The following is a 17,390-nucleotide window of genomic DNA, read 5'->3' as shown; positions in this document are numbered from 1 at the left end:
ACAAAAGGAAAATAATATTTGACACAGGATAGACAGGATCGGGTAGGGTAGATCTGCTTGCTTTTTCCTCCAGGTTGTATGGGTAAAATTAATTTGTGAAGGCGTGATAAACAGCACTAATTATACACTACTCTGCATGCTCTGTTTTCTCCTCCACAGGTTACACAGTGAATTGCTTATTTGCTCGCAGGTTTTTTTAAATCACAAGCTGTGTGCTTTTGCTTGTGAGCAGGGTAATTAGGGCCTTTCTGCATAGTTAACTTCGTGTGCATTTAAACTCCAAAAGACAAGGTAGCGACATTTTTGGACTGGCATACTACCACCGTGAGTTATGATTCCTTCAGTGGTGTAGAGCAACATTGTGTAGTTTCTTAAAAGAGTTCTTAGCTAAAAGGCAAAAATAGGGAACTGTAATGAAAACATATTTTCCTAACACTGGGAAACTTCCTCAAGGCAAAATGTGTATTTTTAATTTTGCTGCCTTGCACCCAGATTCTGGCAACATAGTTGAGGTCTGGAGAATGGTGAGGAGATGGAACTCATAGCGTATGCAGGGACATGTTGCCTGGAGACAAATGCAAACTTTGTAGCCTGCCTTTACTGTTGACTAGTCAAGAAGTGTCATGGAGTACAAGAGGATCAAACTAGGGATAGTCAAGAGTCTATTCTCTTATAATTAGTTGATTCTTGCCAAGCCAGATTTCTAGATATTACAATTTGGCTAAAATGTAATTGTTTCGCCCTTTGTGGGGGGCATTTTCACATCACATCTTGGTGATGAAGTCCTGTGCTTGTGTACTCAGGGATCCCAAAAACTGACCTCAGTTACATGTCTCTCCTTTAGGAGTATTTTTTTTTCACAGGAATTCCATCTCCCTCACAGGGAAACAAAAGTTTTATCTTTGGTCAAGCAAAATTGAGCATTTTCTCAAAATGTTTCTCTATAATCTGTACTCTCATGAACCAAGGCAATGTAATCTACTAAATCAAATAGCATTTCCCCCTTACCAGAAACCCACACGCTGAATCATCACATAACAATAGGGCTTTCCCCCCCTTACAAATGACCCCCTACTTGCAAAGAAATAATGATTTGCTAGACATGTGGCAACACCAACTTATCGTTTTTAGTTCCCCTCTGGTTTCTAAGTGACTGCACTACCTCTCTCTTTATAACTCACTGCACAAGGATGGTTTAAAATTGTACAGGAAGTTGCCACATGTCCTTGCTCAACGCCTTTAGAGATTACCAAATGTCCTTATGTTAAAATGCTGTGTCTTAAACAAAAACAAAGAATATCACTACTCTTCAGAGTGGGACACAGCTATTCTATGCTCTTCTTATATATTTTTCTCTAAGCAGTACATCAAGCCATTCATTATAGGGTTGGCACTGGATGGTCTCCTGGGAATTCTTCCAGCTTGGTAATTCTTGATTCTAAAGGGAAAGATGGGCCTGGAACCTATAAGGCAATTCTGGCCCAGCACATCATCTGGCTGGGCACATCCTATTGTTAGTTAAACAATAGGTTGCCATAGAAACTAGCTCAGAGCTGGCTCCAGGTTTTTGAGGGCCTTTGGGCAAGACACTCTCAATGGTCACCCTCCCTCAGTGAGTGTACCTTCTCACTGCCTTTGTCACCAGCTCCTATTGCTCCTCATCCCCTTTCTCATCATGCTACCACTTGCTTGCAGGATGGCCAGGTGTCCTACTTTACATAAGACAGTCCTCTATTTTGAATAGTTGGTAGATGACAGTCCTCTATTTGAAGGTGTCCTCTATATGACAGACTGTCCAGACCAAGTCTGGTCTAGACCATAAGGAGGGAGAGTGAAAGGGTCCGTCAACACTTGGCACCTGGATAGCAGACTGAGCATGCTCACTCAGTCATTTTGTCAGTTTTCTCCGCTATGCTGAGATATATTGTATTTCTATTTAAATGATAATGCTTTCTAAATTAATCCCTATACATATAAATCTGCACATGAAAATGTTATGCAAATTAGTGTCCTCTTTTGTAGTGATGCATCCCCCCCTTTTTTGGCAATGTATAAGTAGCCACCCCATTGACAACTCCCCACTTCCTTCTTACCACTGCCTTTATCTTGGCCAGAGCAAGAGGCAGATGAGCATGTAGGTTACAATGGTGAAGAGCAGCAGCAGCTCCAGGTTGTTCTTCTTGAGTGTGGGCCCTCAAAAGGTCTTTGACGATGCCTACCCTTGATGCTGGCCCTGGTCTAAATATTATACTATCTTCCTTTAAATGGCAAGGAAACAGCCAAAGCCTGGAATGTGAGAGTTTTGGAGAAGAAAGTGTGTCTTTCTTCTCACACATTCCCTTTCTCCTGGCTGGAGATTGTGTCATTCAAGCTGCACATGTGTGAAGAAACAGCAGTCTAGGAGAAAGGTAAAACTGAGACTGAGGTTTAGAAGCATCTTTGGGGTGCAAGCTTCCACTCTTAGAAATCTGATGGGGGAGCAGTGAACATCTATCTAATGCTATACCTCCACTTAAAGCTTCATCCCACGTACCTGTTTCCCTCGAATTATCCCCACAGTGCTTAAGCTGTCGGCGTTGTTGTTGCTACTGGGCGGCAAGATTCTTTGCATATTAGGAAGTGGGTTTAAGGGGGGAAAGGTAAAAAAATCATAAAAAATCAACGGATGACCCAATCCGATTCAAATTTGGTATGCTTAAAGCTCTCCTTAATATCTATTATTGTGCCAATTTTGATGTCTTTATCTTTAAAGCTTATGCAGATGTAAGCATTTGTTTATTTTTTCTTCAAATCCTGCTCCTGAGCCCCAGTGGCCGCTCAGATGATACGCTTGAAAACTAGTATCAAAATATGGTGAGTCTTTTGCTTTTATAGCACAATTAAAGCAGGATGCATGGGAGTACTTCACAATAAAAGCAGATTATAAACTGGAAAACTTCGGAGTCCTTTGCATGCAATTCACAGTGACTGCACAGTATAACGCTGGTGTGATAAAGCTCTTATGCTCAACCTGTATTTTTGTAAATAAACACAACTATTACAAAATGCCAGGAAGCCTCCAGTAACCTCATTCCAAAGGAAACCTAACCCAACATAAAGGTACTTTACATACTGAGGTGGCATTAAATGTACATAGAAAGTCTCCAGTGATATCTGTGTGGGTGAAACTTGGTCCTAAGTTTGTAAATGTGTCCCTGTATGTAACTTGGCCAGTTTAGAATCCATTATGATTCTGCAACTGATTTATTTAATGCATTTTTATCTTGTCTTTTGGGTACATTGCTTCACAAGGCAGTTTACACATTTTTTAAAAAAACATATAAAACTTAAAATCAAAACAATACTGTAAATGCACTTTCAAAGTTAAAACTAGCAGCAATTGGGAAACTTTCCTAGTACTGCAAATTAATTAACCATGGATCAGAATAACATATTAAATAAAGTTTAAAATGAAAGGCCTGGAGCAGTTAAATTGTTTGTAGCACAGCAAATTAGTTAAATGTGGACTGGAAAAGAAATGTTTTCAAAGTTCTTTTAGAAACTAGCAACAATGAGACCCAGTGGGGAAGGGAGTTCCAAAGTTCTTTTTTATACTAGCAATACTGAGGACAGACATACCTCCCTGAGAAGGGAGTTGCAAAGATGTAGGGCCGCTCCTGAAAAGTCCCTTGTGTCCCCTAGCCTAACTGCTCTTACTGGTAGGCCTGAGAGCAGGCTCATAGTCAGTCCTTACCAGGCAGGGGTGTAAGCAGTCCTTCAGATAACTTGATCCCAAGCCATTTAGGGCTTTAAAGATCAACACCAGCACCTTAAACTGTGCCAGAAACAAATAAGCAGCCAATATAGTCAATAGAGAATTGGTGTTATATGATCCAAACAACCAGCTCCCACAAGCATTCTAGCAGCTGTATTATGCATCAATTAGTTTCCAAACTATTTTAAAGTGCAGCCCCACAAAGAGCACATTACAGTAGTCTAGCCTAGACGTAACCAATGCATGTAGCACTGAGACTAAGGCTGCAGCTGTCTAACTAGATTCAGCTGGTTAAAAAAAAAAAAAAGCACTCCTGCTTTTCACATGTTTTTTTCCTCCACGGAATTCTTTCACAAATAGAGAGGTTTGTCATTTTACCATGAAAGGAGGAAAGAAATTACTCTTGCGGCATTAAAATACATTGAAACCCCAAGGCTGGGCCTATTGTAACTTGGGTTGCCAGTATGCTGCTGCCAGCCTGCTTCTTCCAAAAGGCCTTCAACTTGTTTAGGGTGCTCTTCTAAGGCCAGAATTCTATACGTTAATTTCAAACTTTGAAAAAAACTGAAAACCATCCACTTTCCTGAGGTTTCAGTCATCAGAGGTTAATAAAGAAAAGCAGGTAGGATCTGATAAATTTCCAGACAATCTGTACAGGAATATAAAAATAAACAGAGGAAACGGAGAGGGGGGTGGGTGGCCTGGGAGGTTTCCAAATATAATTAGCGTCTGGACAAAGAATTAAACCCGGAAATAAGAAGAGAAAAGTTAACAATTGTCTGCCAGACCTCTCGCTCTGGGGGCACCATAACTTATAGGGTGTCACAAGGGACCCCAGGGGAAGCGTTTCCTCTTCCCAGACAGTGGCAATCTTACAACGCAAAGGACTGACGACAAGAACTCTCTGTCACCATAATTAGCATCAGGGCAGAAGTTACTGCTTTGGCATCTGAAGCCTGTGTTCAACAAAATATCACCACCATTTAGAAAATGCTAGCTTAGCATAACCAGGAAAGGCACACTGCAGGGGGTTCACAAAAATTAACTATTAATAAGTGGGAATTAGATCTTGGAGACCTGGGAGATGTAAACCTTCCAGGACTCCCGAATATGAATAAGTGAGTGGCCCTTGATAGTTCACTATTTCTCACCTTCAGTTTACCCATCTGTAAAACCTATGGTGAGAAATAGCATTGTCAGGAACAGCCGGAGCAAAAAACAGGAACTCATGGACCTTACTCTCCTGTGTGGGGAGCTGCTGGGGCTAGAGCAGCCTTCCCCAACTTGGTGCCTTACAGATGTTTTAGACTTCAAATCCCCTCAACCACAGCCACCATGGCCAATGATCAGGGATTATGGGAACTGTTGTCCAAAACATTGGTGGGCACCATGTAGAAGACTTTGCAGCAGGTTGGTGTCCCCCCTGAACAATAAACGGTTTTTAACCTCTAAAATAACATGAGATCTGCACAGATCTCAGATTTTTAATAATGTATTATATTATTATTATTATTATTATTATTATTATTATTATTATTATTATTTACATTTCTAAACTGCCCCATAGCCGAAGCTCTCTCGGCGGTTTACAAAGTTTAAAAACCATTCTAAATACATTTTATAAAATATAAAACCGTCTCCATCAAAACATATAATCAGATAGCACACATAGAGACAACTTACACCTAAAAACAATTTTAAACTATCAACCATAGATTATATAAATTATAAATTATTTAAAGTATACATTATTCCAGGTCAAGCTTTAGCTTATACTGGGCAACAGCAGAATCTACTGGCTTCATGCTCCTGATTCTCAGGTCTTGCACTATAGCTGCCCAAGGCCCAACACTAACACAAGTTCCATGTGAGTGGATAAATAAACAGATGAATGAACAAGTTTAATTTTTCTAATTAGTTATTTATTGATTTGATTTGTACTCTGCCTTCCCATGGCAACTCCAGGAGGCTAACAATCATAGGAGCTTTTAAAAAAACTAACAAAAAGTTGAAAAATAGAAACTTGGTTAAAATAACCATAAAACAAATACATTAAAAACTCAGTTAAAAGACACAATGATAACAGAATAAAAACAGCACCCAACCCAACAGACCGGCTTACTTGCTGAAGGCCTGCCAGCAGAAAGACAGCAGAGAGAGAGCCACCCTAGCTTCCCTCGGCAGGGAGTTTCACAGCCTAGGAGCAGCCACTGAGGAGGCATGAGTGTGCACTGGGTGGATAATGAGCTATAATCCTTTGAGTCTCAGCTTTCTTTCTTTTCTTTTCTTTTCAAAAGAGCAAGTCTCTAGTCCAGCCTGCTCCACCTGGTGCCCTCCAGACATCTTGGACTACAACTGCCATCAAACCCAGCCAGTGTGGCCGATGGAATCCAAGATATGAGATAAAATGAGCAGGAACTATTCTATTCAATCATTAGGTGCAAAACTAGGTTGCTTCCGCCTTTCAACGTTTTTAGCCAATGAATGAAATCATAGCAATGATTGACATAGCCACTGTCTGGAAAACAAACTTCCGGGTTCATTTTAAAGCCATTTTTAAGACATCTTTCCTGATGAAGAGGTGACTGCTGCGCTGGAGAAAGAAAAACAACAAGAAATCCAGAATTTTAATGTACCTGTGTTTTCTCACTCAAGCCTTATTTCATACTAAAATGGTGTGATGTTTTTAATTAAGTTTTTAAAGATTTAAACAATTATCCTGCTAATACAAATAAAGTCCATTATGATTATATTCATATTCTAGGGAGCGGTGCTGTGGTTGAGTGTGGGTTATGCCAGCTGTACAAATTAGTCCAGTGTTGTTATACCCATTTTGCTAGGGTTGTGGGGAAGGAAATTAGAGCTTTTCTAGATGAAGGTGTTAACCTGCTGTATCTACTTCTGGTTTTGTTGCAGAACTGAGACTGGATCCCTACGCAAAAAGCTTTTCCTTTCCTGCCTTTCTGTATTTTCTACTACATAACTTCTAGGTGGCGCTGTGATATAGCAGAATAATACAATTGCACTAGTAAGGAATTGTGCTTTGTTTCAGGATGAAAAAAATTACTGCATTTCCTCTGCTCCAAAAAAAAAAAAAAAAAAACATGATTGTGCTCCTAATAAACAAGCTCAACTGGAGGGTCATGTCATCGTCTAAAGCACCCGTAATCAACTGTGACTGAGGAATGACAAGCACACAATAAAAGCCTTGTGTAGAAAAGCCCTTACAGAGCACTATGTGACGAGCCTGTAGTGGACTCCTCTGCTGTTATGCAATCCCTTAAGGATATGTAGTTACAGGGCAGAGGGCAGACTGTGAAGCTGATCATAGCAGCAATGCAATTAAGGTCAGTGGTGGTGAAAGTACCCAGGAAAAGAATTGAGGGTTTCAGCAATGGGCAGAAAAGTGTCATGTGGACACCAGGTCTACCCACTGAGAAACAACTGACGGACAGTCCTAGGGTACTTCCAGACTAAGATTTTATGGTGCCATCACCCGGCACCGTTCACAAAATGTTAGTGGGGGGGGGGAGTCGTCATCTTCAAGTCATAACCCTCCCATGTTTTATCTATTTATTTGTTTATTTTATTTATTTGTTTATTTATTACATTGATATCCTGCCTTTTTTCCTCCTTAAGGAACACAAGATGGCGTACATAATTCTCCTCCTCTCCATTTTATCCTTACAACAACAACCCTGTGGGGTAGATTGGGCTGAGAGTCTGTGACTAGCCCAAAGTCACCCAGTAAGCTTCCATAGCTGAGTGGGGACTAGAACCCGGATCTCCTGACTCCCAGTCCAACACTCTAGCCACTACACAGCTACACCACACTGGCTCTGTTTTCCCACCACTTCTGTCTTTTCCCTTACCACAGAAAATCTGTTAAGAAATAAAAGACGGAATAGCTACACCATGCCTTCTGATTGGTAGCACTAGGATCCTTCCATCTCAAAGTAAACCAGATCTATGTAGCTATATACTTTGCACCCACTCCTAGAAAATTTCCTGCAGATAGCCATTGGCTATAACACAACTGTAGTATACTGAAATACTATGTAAAATCACAATGTAAGTCATTTATCATAGAAACAGTCTGCCACATCAAATTCAGGGGCATACTGGGAAGATTCCCAACTGGTATGGGCGTACGGCTACCCACCAACAATCCAATGTACATCTGCCACTATCTCTCAATTCACCCTCACTCTCAGGGCATAGAGTACTACGCATCTTGACTAGGCTGATGTGTGTGTGTGTTGGTGCTTTGCCTCAGGCAGCAATAGTGGGGTCACTCTTGAGTGAGAGGCACCATTAAAGTAGCAAATCAGCATCAGCCTGGAAGGGGGCAACCACCAGCTATACCCCCAATCACTGCTGAGTGAGTTCAACCTGTTTTCCAATTATCATCTCTTGGTGAAAGTGTGTAGTGTAAAAGTATAGGCTGGCATGCAGAAGGAAGACCCCTGAGTTGTCAAATATATGAGGTTAAACACCAGCTTCTAAATTAAGAGGCTCTATTAAATTGGATATGGAGGTAAGCAGTTAACATAAAAGAAAAAGTATACTCTCTAAGGGTGCAGTCCTCTGCATGTTTAGACAGGAAAAATGTCCTACAAACTGGCCTGGGAATGCTGGGAGGACTTTTTTCTGCCTAAATATGCATAGGATTGCAACCTAAATAATCTAAATTAGACCATCTTAAAGAAGAATCCCAACCTGTTTTGCAAGGAGCAAGAAACATGACCCATGATATTCAGTGTATGATGAATTTTCATACTGAATAATTCTAATTTTTAAACCCTGTGGAATAAGGAGAGGGGGCTGATGGGAAAGTTGGATCCCATGAAAGTTGGATGAAAGTTACTTGGGCATGACAGTGTAGGACTCATTATCTATATATGTAGACAGGAATTATCTTCTTATGGTTCCGGAAATTTCTCCCAGGTCAGTTCTCACCTTCTATTTACCCTTTCCAAGATTATTTGTACCAATGGTCCACCTCTCCAGGTGTTGCTCTAGGGGTAGATTTTTTTACACTAGGGGGGCATAGCAAGCCCTGCATATATGCGGAGAAGCACCTGCATAGATGGACCACAGTGGTACATTCAAATAATCTTGAAAAGTGTATTGAGACGGATGTAGGTCTCGGCATGTGTTCAAGGATGCTTGTTCTGACCTTACGCTGGTCCTGCATGCCGCAACAAAAGCATACACTACAACCTTTTCAGTTTTATTCCTCTCTCTCAGCCAGTGCTCAGTACCAAGACAACGACATTCCAAATATTTATGCCTTATCTCCTAGTACACAAAATATTGCAACAAATAATGAGGAATATCCTCCATAACCCTCTCGCCATGATCCCAAATCCTCCATCTAGAACTGCAGAGGGCATCTTTTGGAAACAGAATTTCAATGATTGATCCCTTTTTGTTTATTTAAAGATGATGTTTTTTTACATATACACAAGTATTAACAAATACATTCCACAAGCATGCACTGCAATATAAGAAAAAGAGAAGAAAAGAGAGACAGAGGGGAAAGGGGGGGGGGAGTTGACAGGAAACTATATAAAGCAAACGTGCATCATATCTGAAATATATTTTGTTCCTCTTAAGTGCCCATGGGATGTAAGAAATACAACCGGTCAATAAATACTCAGTCGAGGATTTCATCCTCAGAGATCCAAATTGCAAAGTTTTGTTCTTTTGTTTCCCTTAAAAGATGATGTTTTTTTACATATACACAAGTATTAACAAATACATTCCACAAGCATGCACTGCAATATAAGAAAAAGAGAAGAAAAGAGAGACAGAGGGGAAAGGGGGGGGGGAGTTGACAGGAAACTATATAAAGCAAACGTGCATCATATCTGAAATATATTTTGTTCCTCTTAAGTGCCCATGGGATGTAAGAAATACAACCGGTCAATAAATACTCAGTCGAGGATTTCATCCTCAGAGATCCAAATTGCAAAGTTTTGTTCTTTTGTTTCCCTTAAAAAAAAATTGATTCTTATATTGCCAGATTTCAACATTCTTCCATCTACATGTGAATACAGAGGCTTCCATCCTTTAAGTATTTATCCCTTGGCCTCTGAAGCAGTTCTTCTGATCCAACTGGTGTGGTCCTAGTTGCTAGGGTACCAGGATATAAACAAAGAACTGACTAAAAGTGGGAGGACCATTTACAATGACAAATTGATTTGTATGATCATGTCAGACCAGAAGAAAGACATTGCTGAGGAGGCCAATAACATGTGAATCATAACTGGAATTGCATTTTCAACATGAAACAGAGTCCTTTATTTTCTTTCCAGATAGTTTCCAGATAGACCCAAAGTAGAAGTTTCTGTTGTGTTAATATCCAAACAATGTCATGCAAAGTCATTTTGATGAGTTGCAATGCTGTTTTCCACATACTCTAGGAAAATGGGCATTGCCTGTGATTTGTTTAAACAGAAATACTTCCAGAACTGACACTCTCAAAACTGTCTTCAGTTCTAACAAGAAGTCTTGAAGGGCTCAAACACACCCTGCAGAATCAAATGTTTAATTTTGATATATGTGTACAAAGAACAAAAGGTACCAAATAAGCCAGAAACAGAGTTAAGGAAAAACAAATAAGAATGAACATTGCACAAGCTCCTTTATTATACACACTAATAGTAATGTATAAAACGACACAAATAATAAACATCTGGTAATAGGCCTAATATTAAGAAATATATTACTATATAAGCCAAATGTGTTTTGACACAAAAGTCTTCATCAATGGTCTAATGTAACGTTGCATCAGTTCTAACTGCTTTTTTTCTTTTCACATATTTGTTGAGGCTTGAGAAAGTGATGAAAAAACATTATTGTAATCATGGATAGATTTATTTATTTATTTATTACATTTATATACCGCTCCCATAGCCAGGGCTCTCTGGGCGGTTTACAGAATGGAGTGCCAAATGTTAACACAGAAAGATCACATGCCAGTTTGGTTGCTTCCACAGGCTTTATACCATTAAACTATACTTGAGTTACCAATAAGAGCCTATTAGCCATTCAGATTTGTGAGCTCTCAGAGGTTTTGCTTCTGAAAGTCTTATGCAGTCTTTCATAGATGAAAGTTTGAGCCAATAATTAAGAATATGTAGATGTACTCCCATTCACAGTTGTAGCAATACAGTTTCACCTCTGAGAATAGCTGACACATTCTTAAGGGCACCTAATAACGAACTAAGGATTATATCCTACAGTATCTGATTTGTTTAAAGCATTTTTACCCGACTTTCCAGCTGAAAAAGCTCCCAGAGCATCTTATAGTTCAATAATATTTTTTTAAAAAAACACCAGACACTCTCTATCATCAGGATTATAACCTAAAAGATATGACACAAAAGGAAAAGTGGATGGGGAGGGAGGAGGAAAAACCAAACTCAGGCACAGTTCTTAAATTACCATTTTTATTAGGGATGTGCTCCGCTCCGATTAGGAGCGTAGAAGCAGTAGCGGATTGGCCTGCTCCGCCTTACCCAGAGGCGGAGTAGGAGCGGACCGCGGACCCCCTAGAAGCAAGGCGAAGAGAAGCGACCATTTTTCGGAGCTCCGAGTTCAGTCGGAGCGCTCCGGTCGCCATCTTGAAAACATTTCGCCATAGGATTGCATTGCGGCAAATAATCGCGCATAACTACATTGTTTTTGAAGCTATCGTTCTGGAAATTCTTGTGCACAGAGAGTCGTGGATGGGGGTCATTTTGAGACCACTCTCACCTCTCTGCGTGCTGTGGTTCACGTGCAATAATTTTTTAAAAATCGGGTCAACCGCGGGGCTCAAACGGCGTTTCGGCTTTTCGCCCATAGGATTGCATTGAGGGAAAGAATCGGGGATAACTGGGGGGGGGTTTAAGCTATCGTTCTGAAAATTCTTGTGCACAGAGAGTCGTGGATGGGGGTCATTTTGAGACCACTCTCAACTTTCTGCATCGTACGGGTCGCGGGCTAGAAGTTTTTTAAAAATCGGGTCAACCGCGGGGCTCAAACGGCGTTTCGGCTTTTCGCCCATAGGATTGCATTGAGGGAAAGAATCGGGGATAACTGGGGGGGGGGTTTAAGCTATCGTTCTGAAAATTCTTGTGCACAGAGAGTCGTGGATGGGGGTCATTTTGAGACCACTCTCAACTTTCTGCATCGTACGGGTCGCGGGCTAGAAGTTTTTTAAAAATCGGCGGGAAAAATACCTTTTTCAAAGGGCTGAGGGGCAGAGTCAGCTCCCGGTCATGATGATCCCAAAGTTGGAGGAGGGCATAGGCAAAACAGGTAACTTGGGATTCTGGGAAACTTCTCTTTCTTCATCTGAACGGGCTTTTCCCCGTGTTTTTTAACACAGTAGCCCCACCAAATGCACAAACACAACCTGAAATCATATACTAAGCCAAGAATAAGAGATAGAAAACACAGCACTGCTCCCCACCCTAACCTTGGTGAACAACTGAATCGATGTGGTGCAAGGGGATGAGCTCCCCTAGGGCATCTCATCGTGGACGTGCCCCCACTCTCTCCTGCACTGGAAGGCCATAGAGCCTTCCAAAGAGAGTAAAACGGTGGAGCAATGCCTATCATGAGTTGAAGTGAATGGTCACTTTTCAGTGGTGGAGCAATGCCTGTTATGAGTTGAAGTGAGCGTTTTACTTCTTCTCAGAGCTGTTGGTGGCTGTCTTGAACTGGCAGCTACTTCCCCCTCCCCCGGGCACGTCCCCCTATTGCTGGTAAAAGACAGATATAGCCTTTTTTTTTTAATTCTTCTTGCTGTTTATTGAGCAACACTGCTGCTTTTAATTCCACCCCTCCTTTGTTTATTGATTGATTTATTCCATTTTATATGCATTACTGGCTTATCCTTGGCTCCCTTCCTTATGCCCCCAGAAATGCCAGCTGCATGCCTGCCTGCCTTCCCTCCCTCCTCCCCTGCCCACCTCGCAGGGATGTTGTGTGTGGGGTGCCCGATTTTCAAAAATTCGCCAAAAATCAGGGGATGATGGGATTGCCTTGAAACTTGGCGTGTGTGTGTATACGCCCATGAGGTGTCATGGTGCCAAACGTGAGGTTTCTAACTTCAACGGAAAAAAAGTTGTTTACTTTTTTAGCTTTCAATGCAACCCTATGGGGGGGCAAAAACGGAGCTCCGGATCCGGATCCGGAGCTCCGAGCGGAGCGGAGCGGAAGTGGGCGGAGCGGGGGCGGGGCGGAGCGACCCGCTCCGAAAAATGGCGGATCTGCAAGTGAAGCGGAGCGGGGGGTCCGTGCACACCCCTAATTTTTATCATGGCCAACTGGAATGAGAACAGTTCAGGTAGCCTGATGAAACGGTTATTGTAGATGACAAATGAGAGAGCAGAAGAGCCAAAGGCAGCTAGTCTCTTAGCAGAGCTAAGAGAATATCCCAGATTCCTTTCGCTCCCTCTGCTGCAGCCTGGTGGATTGGCCAAGATGTCCCCAAATTTCAGTTCCACACAAGTTAGGTGGATGCAGTTTTGCCATACATATTTTAAGAACTGGGAAATTTTTACAGGCTTTGCCCATAATATCTTAAGAACTTTGCCCATAATATCTTAAGAAATTATTATGCCTAAAGAACTTAAAGGTTCTATTGACTGGCAACTGATTGCCTTCAGTAGTGGAATGGAGATGTTCTTCACAGCCACCAATTTCAGAGAAATAGATATCCAGGTAGCATTAGGATTATAGCAGCTCAAAGTTTTGGTCATCAGTCTCTTATGGATGCAGCTTGGACTTTCTACAAATAAAACTATCAGTTTATATTGTGTGGACATGATGTTAACATACCAGGAACACACTTGGCTTCAGGACTTGAACTCCACGTTCTGCAGAGCATGCTTATTTATTTATTTTTACATTTTTAGTGGTATTTATGAGAATTCTGCTACTTTTTCTTATCTTCTGTTTGACTGATTTATTGATGCCTTTATATGGTTACTGGGTTTTTTTTAATGCTGTTTTGCTTACCTTGTAAACTGCCTTGAGGGATTGTAAAGTCAAAAGTCAGGATGAAAATATCAAGCAAACAAACAAAATGTGCAAGAAAGTAAGAGCATTGGGGGGGGGGAAAGGGGGGGACTTTGCCTCCATGGTCTGCAAGTTCAGACATTTACCACTACGGCCTAAGTGGGGAATGTCTGGATGTTCAGACCATGGGACAAGTTTTACCCATGCCTATAATAACCAGCATTGTGCCTTGTTTCTTGAAATGAGCATGTGTGACTTAATTGAGCATGCCCATTTGTTCCAAGGACATACGCCCAGCTGGGAAGCAAAGGTCAACCTGCCTGGGGATGAGAAGGCAGAGGCCCAGCACCTTATTAGTGGGACTTATTCAAACTCCGATTTGCTTCTTTGGAGAGGAGGATCTGAGAAGCAGAAGAACATAAGAAGTGCTATCAGATCAAGGATCCAACTTGTCCAGCACTCTGATCACACTGTGGCCAACCAGCTGTTGACCAGGAACCTACAAGCAGGACACAAGTGCAACGGCACCCTCCCACTTATGTTCCCCAGCAACTGGTATGCCATGTTTCTCGCCTGCCCAAGGGTCTCTCCTTCCCTTGCTCGGCTTCGTCCATTTTCTTCCGCTGCCCCTTACGCCTGGAACGCTCTTCCAGAACATTTGAGAACTACAAGTTCATCCACAGCTTTTAAAGCTCAGCTAAAAACTTTTCTTTTTCCTAAAGCTTTTAAAACTTGATTTTGTTCTGACTTTATACTGTTAGTTTTACTCTACCCGGTGCCTGTTTACACTTCCCTGTGCCTGTTTGCATTCTCTTCCCCTCCTTATTGTTTTATTATGATTTTATTAGAATGTAAGCCTATGCGGCAGGGTCTCGCTATTTACTGTTTTACTCTGTACAGCACCATGTACATTGATGGTGCTATATAAATAAATAAATAAATAAATAAATAAATAAATAAATAAATAATAGGCTTACTGCCTCTGATACTGGAGGTAGTACATAACCAGCCATCAGGACTAATAGCCATTGAAAGCCTTCTCCTCCAGGAATTTATCCAACCCCCTGTAAAGCCATCCAAACTGCTGGCCACCAGTTCATCTTGCGGTAGTGAATTCCATAGTTTAACAATGCACTGTGTGAAGAAATATTTAATTTTATCTGTCCTGAATCTTCCACCATTTAGGTTCATAGGATGACCCCGGGTTTGAGTATTATATGAGAGAGAGAGAGAGAGAGAGAGAGAGAGAGAGAGAGAGAGAGAGAGAGAATGGCTCCCTATCCGTATAGGCCACACCATGCATAATTTTGTACACCTCTACCCCTCCCTTTACCTCCCTTTTTTCCCAAGCTACCCAATCCCAGCTATGTTAACCTTCCTTCATAGGGAAGATGTTCCAGTCCCTTGATAATTTTAGTTGCCCTTCTTCACTTTTTCCAGCACTAGAATATCTTTTTAATGTGTGGTGATCAGAACTGTACACAATATTCTAGGTGTGGTTGCACCATAGATTTGTATAAGGGCAGTATGATACTGACAGATTTATTCTCAATTCCTTTTCTAATATTGCCTAATATGGAATTTGCCTTCTTTACAGAGGTTGTCATTTTCATCAAGCTGTCCACCACAACCCCAAGATCTCTTTCTTGGTGCTTCACCTCTAGCTCAGATCTTATCAGGTTATGCTTGAAATTGGGATTTTTTTTGTCCCAACGTGGGTTTACACTTGCTTATAATGAATCACATTTGCCAGTTGGATGCCCATTCTCCCAGTTTAGAGAGATCCTTTCAGATGTCCTCACATTCCCTTTGTGTTTTAACTACCTTAAATAATTTGGTGTCACCAGCAAACTTTGCCACTTCACTGCTCACTCCTAATACTGGGCATTGTTTGCTTAGACAGCTTTCTGGATTCCTCTTGAAGGAACCACCACCACCACTTCTATAGCAACTCTCTATGATGAAAGGCGACATTTGGGGTCTTTTAGCTTAAAGAAAAGGCAAACTTAGGCACCAGTTACTTGCAACCTTTAAGAATGGGGAGGGGGGAACTGCACAAAGACTGAGAAATTACCAAACCATTGGTGGTTGAGGAAAATTGGGTGGGGCCATCTGGGGGGGCAGACTGGGAGACCGAGCCTCAGGCTCTAGACCCCTGGCAAAAATAGATCATTCAATCCTCTTGACAGATTTTTTTAAAAAAATAGCAAGCAGAAATAATAAAGCCATTTTTCATAACGTCTTAATATCTGCTGAGATTACTGAGTCAAAGTGGTATTCCCATATCAACAAGCATGACAAAATATTGGAGCACGTTCAAAGGACGCTAAAGCAAAGCAAATGTGTTCTAAAACAAAAATAGAAAAGATTGTCACGGAATCCCATAACAGCACATCCAGGGACTCTGTAAAAACGGTCAGATAGTTGCTGCAGGATATCGGTGAGGCTGGTGTCACTGCAAAACACAACACTGCACAATATTCACATGCACTGTAGTTATGGATTGCCGGCTGCAAATTTGTCTTGTCTGCCCAACACAATCTCATTTACTTGCTCATGTACACACACACACCCGCCCTGAATGAAGACACAGGAGATATGAATGGGATGATGAGCCACAACTTTATTTTCAACATTAAATCTGCAACAAGGCAATCAACAAATTCTGGTGAAGTGCAGGCACTGTCTCCACAGGGAGACCTTAGTTGTTAAGTATAGCTTCCCTGTGGGCAAATCCACCCTGAATCAAAGTGTCACTATTTTATGTAGGCAATCTGGGCTTTTCCTTGTCTGTCCGCCATTTTGGTGAACATGGTTGGCCCCACCCATTGCCGCTGGTTGGCAGTTGATGAACGAGAACTTGCATGGTCTGAGGGTGGCTCCCAATCAACCACACTCATGAGCCGGCCAGCCGTGAGAGGCAGGCTGAGTCAACCTCCCTTCACCCTCCAGGTGCCTCAGAGTGCTCACAACGGTCATGTCCCACCTCTTTTGCTGCCTACACCATCCACCACTTGTGACCAGAAACAAGTCAATTAGACAAATCAAAACCACCCTCAAACCAACTCAGTGTGGGAGAGGCCAAAAAAAAAGTGCCACTCGGCCAGTCAAGGCACACCAAAAAATTCCTACCCAGCCCCCAGAATAGGCAACTAGCTCATCTCACACTGACCTGAGTGAGAGTGGCCGCTCAGAGCAAGGGACCATGCGTGTGGATGGGTCTGACTTATAAGGTGGCCACCTAACCCTGCCCAGCACACAACCCAAGCTTATGCAGGAGAAGCACCACGTGCCTTCATTCCTGCATGAAGCTGGTGGAGCAGCATTATGATCAGGGGTGTGTTTGTCCTACACACCTCAAAGGCCTATCAGGCACAACATCTGGGATCTAAAACTAGGTCTCCTTTGTTTGCATTTAAAACAAGTTTCTAGCCTTTAGTCTCTGCTCTTAAATAGCACAGCACCGAAGCTCAAAAGGGCAAAATGTTTCCCAATATTGATCTTAGTAACAGTTGGCTGACCCGGATAATATTAGCTATCATTCAGCCAAAGTAGTAGAAGTGCAGCCAGAATTAGAAACAACTGGATCTTCTTAGGTGACTTCGCCTAATTCTTTCTG

This window comes from Elgaria multicarinata, chromosome 8 (assembly GCF_023053635.1).
Source record: "Elgaria multicarinata webbii isolate HBS135686 ecotype San Diego chromosome 8, rElgMul1.1.pri, whole genome shotgun sequence".
Lineage (NCBI taxonomy): Eukaryota > Metazoa > Chordata > Lepidosauria > Squamata > Anguidae > Elgaria > Elgaria multicarinata.
The sequence above is the reverse complement of the archived record's forward strand: the minus strand, read 5'-3'. Positions refer to the sequence as shown.